We start from the raw sequence: 11,905 nt of genomic DNA on the forward strand, positions 1-11,905 counted from the left end.
ACACCCAGCCAAAATGAAATTGGAAATATCCTACTATAACTTGAAAAAATATATTTCATCTATTTTTCTGGAACCAAGAAAGGTGAATAATACAAGAAAGCACACAGACACTAACTCCCATATTATATTTTAGATTCTGGATTTGTTAAAAAAAAAAACAAAACTATGTTTCAGCAAAATGCTAACTTAGAAGAAGCAGCTTCAGAAAAGGGGCCAAGGTCATAAGTAGGGAGTATGAACTATTAAAAAAAAGAAAATGCTCTTCTCTCATTTTCAAGAAACATACAAGAACAAAAGCAAAACCATCAAGATAAGGACTCAAATGTTTTTTCTTTCTTACTATTGTTTCTCATATATTTATATGATATTTCTTTTTTGCTTTGTATGTCCCTCCCCCACAATATAACCCCTGTTCTCACTCTATTTGATGTTGGTATAATTTGTGGAAGGGAAGGGAAAAACAAATTGTTTAAATAGGCATACAGGTGGACCCATTGCAACAATGAGATGTACAAGATGTTATGGGGGGCGAGGGGGAGGATGGGAAGGGATGGGAAGGGGAAACAAAGGAGGAGGCTACAATGCTTGATAAGAAATGTACTCATTATCTTGCCTATGTAATTGTAACACCTCTGTACAGTATTTTCACAATAAAAAAATAAAAATTTTTAAAAAATAAATAAAATATATTAGTATCTTGAAAAAAAAAGAAATGTACTCGTTATCTTGGCCATGTAATTGTAACTCTTCTGTACGATATTCTCACAATAAAATAAATAAATAAATAAAGCAAAAAGAAAAATGAACTTTACAGCTTTGGTGGGGGGGAGGGGATGAGAAGGAGGGGGGGAGTGGGGTGGGGGTAGAGATGGGAAGGGATGGGAAGGGGAAGCAAAGGAGGAGGAGGCAACAATGCTTGATAAGCAATGTATTTATAACCCCTCTGCATGGTATTTTTACTATATATATGTATATATATACATATATATATATATATATATATATATATACACCATTAAATACAAACAGCATAGGCGATGGAACAAATAGGTGATAAAAACATTTCTCCATCTCTGCACCCTGGCCCAGGCACAGATATTCCTGCACAAAAAGGAATGAACCATCATTTTGACAAAATAGATATACAAATAACTCTATAAATCCACTTCAAAGTGAACTTTCCACACTTCTCTCCCTCCATCCTTCCTCCTTCTCCCACATATAAAAAAGAAAAAAAAAGACTGATTTCTAAAATTCACTTGAAAGAGCCTAGAATGGCCCAAAGTTTACTGCAGACACTCTTGTAGTGTGAACAAACACCTTTGGAGGACAGGCCTTGAGGCGTCAAGGTGCAGGGCTTTCTAGTGCCTTTCCCTGATTCCTGGCAGAGGGACAGGCTGGGAAAGGGGGAAGAAAGGCAACCCAGGCAGACTTCTAACCAGGGCTCGCATAACTCACCTCTAGCTTTTATGGGGGTGGGGAGAGGGGAGGTGCAAAGGAAGGCCCTGCTAAGACACATTTATTACAAGCTCTAAACTAGTCCTAGATTTGAATCTGAAAATCTTTTGAATGACCCAATCCCCAGCCCCACGCTTGCCTTCAGAAAGGTCAAGTTTAACCCCATTTTTTTTTCCTGCCAGAATATCTAAAGCTCAAAAAATCCAGAAGAGCGAGGCAGCACAGTGGAAGATGATGTCTCTTCTGATGCTGGAGAGGCAGCCAGAACTGGAGACACCAATGGGTCAGTATTAAGGTGCCCACCCCTAAACTCTAATGCCCATCACACACAATCCTCTGGATTCCCTCCCCCTGCCAAAGTCCAAGCTGTATCTGTGGGGAGCTTCATCCATAGAACTCATTTGTCGGGGCTTTCTTGTAGATGGGTTTCTTCCCCAGGTCATAGCTGCCCTCATCCTTCTTCATGTGGTATACCAGCAGCAGGATGAGGAACACAGCGAAGAGGATGTCCACAATGCCACCCATGATCAGAGCTGCCAAGACTTCTGTTCTCTCAAAGATGTTGCTGCCCTGGGAGGTGCTGGACATGGACACTCTGTTGGACACATCCTCATCCCCATAAAAGGGTATGATCCTCTTGGGGATGACTTCATTCTGCTCTAGTTCCCCAGTTTCAGTGGGAGCCCACCTCCCAGGCCCTTCCCTCTCTGGGATGTAGTCATTTAGGGGCACAAAGGGTTGGATCACTTCAGGGAAGGTCCTATGGTCCTTTTAGTCATCCATATCTCCACAGCCTGACATCTCAAAGTCATTGCTGTCTTGCCCAGCCCTCCAATATCCTCATCATCAGGGAGGTCTCCAGAGAAGTATCTGCCTTCCAGGAGATCCTGAGGATCAATGACTTCAGTCTCTTGGATTGACTCGACGATGATGCAGGAGTCTGCATATATATCTTAAACTTTTCCTTAGCTCTCCTTTTTTTTGGGGGGGGGGGAGGGAGACGGTGGTGGGGCTTGAACTGTGGGCCTGGGCGCTGTCCCTCAGCTCTTCAGCTCAAGGCTAGCGCTCTACCACTTGAGCCACAGCATCGCTTCCAGCTTTTTTCTTTTTGCTTATGTGGTGCTAAGGGATCGAACCCAGGGCCTCAGGCATGCAAGGCAAGCGCTGTACCTCTGATCCACCTTCCCAGCCCTTAGCTCTCCTTTTTAATGTCAGAGCCTTGCAATTGGTATGCAACACCTCCACCACCCCAACAATCCACCCAGCCCTTTTAGACTTTGGTTTTATTGAAAGGGAACTCGAATGTATTCTTGAAGTGACCTAAACAATAGTCATCAAAATTCCTACCACATTCAGCACAGAAACAAGGAAGACAATATCATTAATCTTATCATATAAGAAAATCTCCAATTTGCCATAGCTATTCAGAAGTCAAAAGAGCAATGCCGAACTAGTGTGACACTTGCTTCCAATTATACTAGAGAGCCATAGTAACAATTTTTTTTTATCATAAAACCATATCTATGTGTAACAGGAGACTTAGAAATACTGCCAATCAACTACATTCATCTGATTCTTAGAGTCATTGTCCAATCCTACATTGCTGGAAGTTGACACCACAGTAAATGGTGGCACTGTGAAAACTGAGTATCCATATGACAAATGCTTAGACTAAATCTTACCTTTCATATTCTACAAAAGGATAAAAGTCAAAATTCATCCTAATTCTGAATACGAAATGAGGATTGGAAAATTGCAGATAAAGTCATAGTGGAAACACTTCAAGATATAGGCATAGGAAAACTTCCTGATAGGATACAAATACTTCACAAAATAATAGTAAAAGCTATGCTCTGGATTGGGCACAGTAGTTGAATCATTTGTTTCACACACAAAACCAAGGATCCGATCCTCAGCATAGTTTACAAATGTGATTTCATCAAAATTAAAAGTTTAGCCAACTAAGCAGGGAGACTCACACCTGTAATCCTAGTTACTCAGGAGACTGAGATTTGAGGATTGTAGTTCAAAGCCAGCCAGGGCAGAAAATTCTATGAGACTTATCTCCAAGACAAAGAAACAATAGATTTTTTTTGGTTGTTAACTTTGCTGTCACCAATGTACTGTATCTAGTTCTTTCTTCTTATTTTATTTCAATTCTCTTTCTCCATTGGTTTATCTCTGGCAATCACTGATTTGATTTTGGTACCCTGAACCTTGTATAGATGTTTATCTGATTTTGGGATGGGAAGGGGAATAACAAAATGCTGAAACAAGTACAAAGGATGACCCATTGCAACAATGATACTAACAAGACACTATATCAGAAAAGAACTTTACAACTTGTGTGTGGGGGAGATAAATGAGGAAGGGAAGGGATAGTTAGGAGAAAAAGAAGTGAGTAACAATGTTCTACAAAAAATATACTCATTCCCTTATTCGTGTAACTGTAACACTCTGTACAGCATCTTTACAATAAAATAAAAATAAATAAAACATCTTTTTTTTTCATTCAAAAATCTTTAGAAATAAAAAATTGTACAGAAACCAGAAAAAAATACATAAAAAGTAAAAGACAGAATTACAGATATGGGAGGAGAAACAGCATATTGGATAAGACATAATAAATGCTTACAAATAGTGAGGGTGATGACAAAGTACATGGCATGCAATATAAAAAAACAGTAAGAAAACAAATGGTTACCACAAGTCCAATATTGTAGTAAATATTGAAAAATATTGCCATAACACCTACTAGTGTGTCATTGAATTCATCACTTTCTACCAGTGATATCTCATTGCCATGCTGCAATTATCTATATCAAAGACTTCATAAATGACACATAATAATCTTTAACTTGTAATACACATTAATTTGATGAACAAGATCATAGGATAAAAAGGCCAGACTTCTCTGATTTCCACCAGCAGCCCTTACATATCTGTAAGTAGCTGAGAAACATCCATCATCTGCATCCTTAACATTTTACATCTGTATAAGTGCACTAACAAAGATAATCAAGGGTATCAAGGGAAGGAAAATCAGGTGAATGTAGAAAAGTGGAGGAACTTAAGAAAGACAAATATCTAGGATTGGCATGAAGGATTAGGGCATTTACAAATTTTTCCAAAGCAGTGAAAGAATTTCTGATCCTGTCATCTCTGCCTCCAAATGTGACCAGCCACTTCACAGTCTATCCTTGTTACACCAGCACTGGAAAAAAGGTGGGAACCATTGCTATGGGCAATGACATTCTGTTGCAATAGGAATCAAACAGGGATGCTGGAGTAAAGTGGAGAGTTCAGGACCTTGGAAAGAAGTTACAAAGAGAGAAATCAGAGACCTCACCTCCACCTTGGAAGCAGAAAATCACTCCATAGTACACACAAATTAAACAAGATATTTCCTGTGTATCTCATGTCCTGATGAGAATTTGGTGAAGACGATATAGAAAGCATGGTTGTGAGGCTCCAGGGTTTCCTCGAACACTTCCCAGCCTTAAAACAAAGTAGTAAGTGGAACTAAAATTATGGAGCAACTACTTACGGTGTGTTTGCTTCATCATGGAAAGCTTCGCTGTTACTGCGATCTGTTCCCAAAGTGTAGAGAGGGAAGAACCCAGCAATCATCACATCTCCATCCATGTGTGCCCTGTGCTTCATTCTAGAAAAGCAGGCAGTGCCTGCTAAGGAGCTGACAAGGAGTGGAAGCTGGAGAAGAAGGAGTGTGGAAATCAAAGGGAACATCACTGAAGCATCTGCCAAGCCAGAATTCTGGTTGGAAGAGAAGCCCGTGGGATCAGGTAGAGATATATAGCTTGTATTTGAGTCTATGTGTATATGTGCCTTTTTGTTGAAAAGGATGTCTACTCAGCTTCTGTCATTGTAACCTTCAGCATTTCCCAGTAGGAATGTGGAAAACTCCCAGTCCTGTGGTTCTGCATCTGAGGCCCAGCATCTGGGAAATAAACACTAGTTGGAAAACATATTTTCCAGGTCTCTCCACCCCAGGTGTTATGCTTTCATCCAAGACCATAGAGAGACTACAGAGAATCCTGGGATGAAGTTTTCTTGTTAGATTTGATTGCAAGCCTGGATTAGAAAATGATTTGTTTGAATTCTATTAAGGATGATGCAACTGGAAAACATCAATAGATGCCATTTCGGGCAAAAGGTGAGATGTTGTCAAGGGCTCATGCTAGGAAAATGCCAAGCAAATCCATTAGGGCATCATACTCAAAGGACATACTCAATGTCTAAAACAGCCATTGAACATTGCTGGTTGACCCAGGCCAGTTTCAATAAGAATCCCATGCAGGAGACTCCACAAAAGTGTTCTTCTGTGATTGCCTGGAGAATGAATGATCATCTTGAATTTGGCAGTGGCCCATGGCTATCTCATGGCCACTGCTGAAGCTGAGTTGCAGAATGATATTCTGAACTTTGGCCTTCATAACTGGCAATATCACTGGACTTGCTGAGTACATTGGGTCAATATAATGCCATGAACCATTGATACAGTCACTAGTTTGGGTGTCTGTATTTATACTTTTCTGAGAACCTGTGCCTGTGCCTGTGCAAACCCTTTTTCCCCTATCAAAACTACTTCTATATTTTCTACTACTCAGATATATTGGTCATAGAATTTATACAAACTTCACAATGGTCCTATAGCAATGGCCCTAAACTACAGTGAATTTTTTTCTGTACCAAGCTAGTCTGTTGAATGCATGCTGTAATACACTTGCCTGTAATCATAACAGAACAGAAAGTGCATTTGAGAATAAATCAAGGAAAGAACAATCTAATGATGTGCTAACTCATATACTGTACTATGGATCACAGTAACACAGCATGCTATTAAGAAGGGGAAACAATGGAAGTCTGGGTGATGGATTCACAGAAACTTTCCATACTTTCTATTCAATACATTTGAAAAGCTAATGGGGCTCTGAACAACCTGTGTTTGTTGTGAGATTACCAAATATGCTAATGAGGTTGTACATAGCCTTAATCATTTTAATACATATTGCAATAAATAGAATTTTAACACATATTTTATACTCTTTATTAGTGATTGTTGTAGAAGTTTTCACTTAGACATTTCTACATTGTAAGGTCCATTCCTGGATGGCGAGCAGACCCTGCCCAGTACCTGCATTACCCAGGCAACTGGGACACCTGGAAGAGGTCACAGCTGCATCTGCTGAAGTCACATCTGGATCTGATGTGGCTACACCTTTTCCCACCTGGTCCCATCTCCTTTTACCTGATCCCACTTCCCTTTACCTGGACACACCTTTCCTCACCCCTACCCTAGATAACGGCTTATCCAGAGCCTGATGCCCTCTTTGCTAGCCACGTGGAGTGCCAACCTGGCCTGGTCCCAGCAGGTCTACTGAATAAACCTACCCCTTACCTGAATACCACATAAGTGGTGCTGTTCTTACTCGGCTACCTCTTTTTATAAACCTAACCTAAATGGTGCTGAAACCTCTTTATGAGGCAACCAAGGGTTCCCTACTGGAGCTGCTAGACTCCACAAAGCCCATTGACATCCCATTTAAAGTTCTGAAGCAAGTGCTTCTTCGGGCTCCAGCACTGGCTCTACCCAACCTTAAGGAACCCTTTATACTCTATGTCACTGAGAAGTGGGGAATTGGCGTTGTGGTTCTTGGACAAATGTCAGGCCCCTCCTTTAGACCTGTAGCCTACCTCTCAAAGCAGGTAGACCCACTGGTAAAAGGCTGGCCAGCCTGTCTTCGAGCTTTGGCAGCAGCAGCCACCATAGCACAGGAGAGCACAAAACTCACTTTTGGCCAACCCACTACCATTCGCTCTTCCCACAGACTAAAGGACCTTTTGTCTCATAAATCCCTGTCTTCCCTTTCCCCTTCCCGCCTACAGCTGTTTCATGTTACTTTTATTCAAAACCCTGACTTTTCACTGGAAAGCTGCTCCCCGCTCAATCCAGTGACCTTGCTTACATCCAATTCTAACCTCTTTCCCATTCCTGTGCAGAGACCTTGGAGGAATTCACACCCCATTTTACAGGTATCTTGGAAATTCCTCTTCCTGACCCAGAAGACACCTGGTACATCGATGGAAGTTCCACATCTACCTCTTCAGGAAGCCGAGTTGCGGGCTATGCCATCGTTAATAACTCTACCATTCTTGAAAGCAGCCCTCTGCCCCCTAGCACTACCTCACAAAAGGCAGAACTTATAGCGTTAACTAGGGCCTTAATTTTAGCCAAAGGTTAGAAGATTAATATTTATACAGACTCAAAATATGCCTATCATATTCTCCATTTGCATGCAGCAATCTGGAAGGAGCGTGGCTTCCTGACCACCAAAGGGACTCCCATTACTAATGCCTCACTTACTCTTAAGCTTTTTCTAAGAAGCTGTTTCCTTCCCCCAACAGATAGCTGTCATTCATTGCAGGGGATACCAGATGGGATTGGATGCCATTACAGTTGGCAATTCAAAAGCAGACCGGGAGGCAAAGCTAGCAGCCCAGGGACAACTTCCAGCTCCTTTGCTTCTGGTATTGCCTTCAATACAACCCTCTTATACCCCACAGGAGCTCAAGGAACTTACCCACCAGGGAGTCTCCCAGGAAGCACAGGATGGTGGTCCCTGGAAGGATGAGTTGTTCTTCCTGAGACACAAGCAGACAGCTTTCTTTCCCAGGTTCACCAAGCACTGCCATTGGATATAAGCCTCTCCCATCTTCTTAAATCTTCAATCCATTGCCCTAGCCTAACTACCCGCCTAAAGGCTATTACCCAAGCCTGCCCCACATGTTCTCTTACCTCCTCACAGGGTGGTGGTCTCCGACCAGCTGCATTCCCCACACACCAAGCATGGGGACATACCCCAGAGAAGACTGGCAGATAGACTTCACTCACACGCCCAGATGTAAGGGGCTGAAATACCTTCTAACTATGGTTGATACCTTTTCAGGATGGATGGAAGCGTATCCCACAACATCAGAGACTACTGACACTGTTGCCTCTGTCATTAAAAAAAATATTCCTAGGTTTGGCTTACCCAGGTCACTTCAATCTGATAATGGACCTGCTTTCATCTCCAAAGTGACTCAACAGGTGGCATCCTCTCTAAACATCCAGTGGAATCCACATTCCTTATAGGCCTCAGTCTTCTGGAAAAGTTGAAAGAGCTAATGTGCTTCCCCTCCTCCCCCTCCCCTGCTTTTGTGCCTCTCCCCATAGACCTACTTTCCTCAGTCCCTTTGAGTTAATGTATGGAAGACCTTTTTTTACTAGGTAATTTCCCTACTGACAATACCAAGACTCCATAATAGACTACCTTCCCGTCTTAACTTTTCTTAGGCACATGTTATGCCAACATGCTGACCAATGTCTCCCTCAGCCTCATCAAGGCCCCTTTCCCACTCCCCCAATTTTGCCTGGTGATCAAGTGTTTCTCAAGACTCTTAATCCATCTGGTTTACACCCTAAGTGGACAGGCCCTCACCAGGTTCTACTGACCACTTCCACAGCAATCAAGCTCAAGGGACAGCCACAGTGGATTTACCTGTCAAGAATAAAAAGGGCTCCTGTCCCTACCCCTTCTATACCAACACTGACTTCCGCTTCCACTGTTCCCTGCTTGGGCCTACCAAGGTAAGGCTATCTCACATCCCTGAAGATCCAGGTGAGTAACACTGAGCTAACTGCTCTCCTCTCCACACACCTCACTACCTCATCCCTTAGATCACCTCCAAGCCATGGACTTCTAATCTTTTCTTTTCAGTAATAGTTTTTCTTTTCATCTTTGTCCAGCCCCTTGCCTGAGAAGACTTCCTCCAGACTTCATCCAAGAGACTCACTTCTTGCAGACATCATCTAAGGACTCATGCCACCAAGGGACAGCTGGTGCTCACTGCCTTCTCTGGGAGGGGACCAAATTCCAGCCTTTTACCCCTATTGTCGACATCCCTTGCAAGCAGGAAGTAGCCAGAGAGAATCTTTGCCCTTTTTCATAATTATCAAAAGGCTGGAATGTTAGGTCTGCACATGGACACCACCCTACCTCTTGGCTAAGTTTCTACCCAGTATCTGTTACCTAGGTAACTGGCAGACCTGGAAGCAGCTACCTTCCCTTCCTGCTAGGTCACATCCTGGGCTACCTCTGGTCACATGCTTCCCCTCTGACACTAGGAGGGTCCCAGACCTTGAGGTAACATCCAGATCCAGTGTGGCCACACCTTTCCCCCACCTGGCCACACCTCTTCCTGTGCCTAGCCTAGATAAGTCCTGTCCAAGAGGTGGGTCAGACCCCTCTTCTTCCTCTCTCCCCCCCATTTCCTTTTCAGCCATGCCTCTCCACCATGCATGGCAGGAGCAGCAGTTGGGTAAATAAACTTTTCCTGCCTGAATAGCGCATGGTGTTCTCTTCATCGGCTACCTAATGAAACCTACCTATTTAATATACCTTACATATGGTGCCGTGACTCACATGGAATTTTTGAGTTGGAAATGTTAAAATTTCCTAACCACCCCTTTTCATGAACTGAACTGCCTTGAGACACCATATGAGACTTTTCACCAATACCATTACTGGCCTTCCCATCCATGTCCACACCACTTCTCTACTCTGGTGAGTGAAACTACTTTCTAAGGTTCTCTGTTGCTCAGTCTCTGTTCAGATGTGGGACCATGCCAGAGAGCTCCTATGGCCTTTAGCCGAAAGGCTGGTCACCTCCGAAGCTGAAGGGAGCTTGGTTTTGGGGGCTTGGCCATTTCTCTCTAGAGGACTCTGGGGGAAGTTGGGAGGCCACTTCTGCCTGGTCAGCTCTCCTTCACTCACCAGACTGACCCTCCTACACATTTAATGGGGTGCTGCAAATCACACCTAAGCCATGAAACCCCTTTGAAATGCCTCCTACATTCCCTGGAAAGCCAGAGTGCCTAATTTTTATGCCATTCCCAGTTTTAAACAGTTTTTGCCACTGCAATGGTAAATGGTCAGAAGTCTGTTTACTTTCAGGCTCTCTTTGCTGTCTCTCTGCCAATCATGTCTAACTTTCCCTATCTCTCCCTTTCTCTTTTCTACAACATTTTGGGTTGTGCATTGAAGAGTGTGATGCAGGCTGGGTCCCAGGGATCCCCCTCTAGGTTCCCTCTCAAAGGCTACCCATTCTAGGTTTGAAATTGTCAGAGTTGGCATTTGTTTAGGTTTTCTTTGCTTTTTTTTTTTCAGAAATTCACCATCTTGTTTGCCATCTTGGTGCCACATAGTGGGTTAAGGATTGTATCTCATCTGACTCTTAACCTTCCACTAAGCTTACTAATCCATCCATCTATTCTAAAGTGCCTTGCTAACAAGTTTCTCTTTTCACAGGCCCTGGTAACTGATGCCCAACCATCTGATGTGCTTTGTTAGCAAAGATGTCTAAACATTGTTGTCAAAAATTTTAGGTTTTGAGGTTTTCCCTTTTGTTTTGTGTTGTGTATTCTACTACTGACTATGTGGTTCTAAAATACTGGGCATATCTGTGCTAAAATTCTCATCACATCTAACAAGTTTTGTCATTGCAGAATATTTGTTGGTCAATTCTTGATAAGAACCAGGTAAACTCTACTTATTCTACTTGATCTCCTTGTTGCTTTAATTGGAAATAATAAAGGGCTTTTGTGGCAAAGACTGCAGTTCAAAGCCAGCCTGGGCTGAAAAATCCCTAAGACTCCATCTCCCAACTAACCTGCAAAGAGCCAGGCTGGAAGCATGGCTCAAGACTCTTATCTTGAATCAGCAAACACTGCAAGTGGTATTATAACTCAAAGTGATAGAGTGCTAGCCTTGAACAGAAGTGCTTGGGGACAGTACCCAGGCCTTGAATTCAAACCTCCTTGAATACCAAGTGGGACAAGCCATTCCAGTAATGAGCACCTAGACTCAGCCAGTCTGGGGAACAAGGGAACAAGGAGTAAGAGGACAGGATGTCATATCATCAACTTTGTGCCTGCCCTTTCAAAATTAACTAGAGCTGGGAGGTCAATAGAAGAAAGAAGCCTGCACCTCTAATGCCCATACCTGTCTATCTATTAACTGGACAGGAATTTATATTCTTGTCTTTGTCACCTGACTTCTCCTCTACCTAGTAGCTAGATGTCAGAAGTAGCTAGGGACATTTCTACCAACATTTTCAGCCCTAAGTCCTTCATCTCACCATTTATTTGATCTCTAGTATTTTTTTTTCAGTCCCTCAATGCCTCATGAGACTTCTCCAGACTTCATCTAAGGATTCATGTCTACCAAATGACTGCTGGTGCCTGCTGCCTTCTCCCAGATGGGACCACATCTCAGTCTTTTACCCCTAATGTCGACGACCCCTTGTCAGCAGGAAGTAGCCAGAGAGAATCTGAGCTCCATTTCATGATTATTAAAAGGCTGTAATGTAATTTCCATTCCTGGAT

At 42.7% G+C, this 11,905-nt stretch overlaps 1 pseudogene; it reads right to left on the reverse strand.

The window, feature by feature from the left end:
• Nucleotides 1–1,674: 1,674 nt before the first annotated feature.
• On the reverse strand, nt 1,675–5,021 carry LOC122119887 (annotated as a pseudogene).
• Nucleotides 5,022–11,905: the final 6,884 nt, after the last annotated feature.

Source organism: Dipodomys spectabilis, unplaced genomic scaffold (assembly GCF_019054845.1).
Source record: "Dipodomys spectabilis isolate Male_0828 unplaced genomic scaffold, ASM1905484v1 ptg000173l, whole genome shotgun sequence".
NCBI classification, from domain to species: domain Eukaryota; kingdom Metazoa; phylum Chordata; class Mammalia; order Rodentia; family Heteromyidae; genus Dipodomys; species Dipodomys spectabilis.